The sequence below is a fragment of the Triticum aestivum genome, chromosome 4D, assembly GCF_018294505.1.
Source record: "Triticum aestivum cultivar Chinese Spring chromosome 4D, IWGSC CS RefSeq v2.1, whole genome shotgun sequence".
Taxonomy (NCBI): Eukaryota; Viridiplantae; Streptophyta; class Magnoliopsida; order Poales; family Poaceae; genus Triticum; species Triticum aestivum.
In genome coordinates, this window is record NC_057805.1 from 515902512 (window position 1) to 515902995 (window position 484).

Genomic DNA, 484 nt, shown 5'->3' on the forward strand with positions numbered 1-484 from the left:
GAGTGGCCAGGAATTTGGTTATCTTTTTTTTTTTCATTTTAGGATAGATATGTTGGCCAGGAATTTTTTCTTGGTAGGCATTTGTAGATATATCAATTTACCCTACAGCATTGCAACTAGCTTTCCTGGTCATATTTTTTATTTCCATGCCATTGTTAGAAAGCTATTAAATGAATGGTAAATATAAAAAAATTGCATAGGTTTTCTTACCAGCATTTAAGCACTACAATTTTCATGGGTCTGAGATTACTAGCTAACTTCTTCATTAAGTGCTACCCCTAAGAGTGTTTGGGACAACTAGTACACAGTCACATACCGTCTTTGAATTAAAATAACCTGAATGACACTTGAGATAGAAATAGGTACCATAGTACTTTGTTGTTGGTATAGGGGAAGAGTACTTTTAGCTAATTTCTTTTGGGGTAAAAGATCTTTTAGCTATTAGGACTATCAAACATGTATCACAATATTTCGTCTCTCTCTC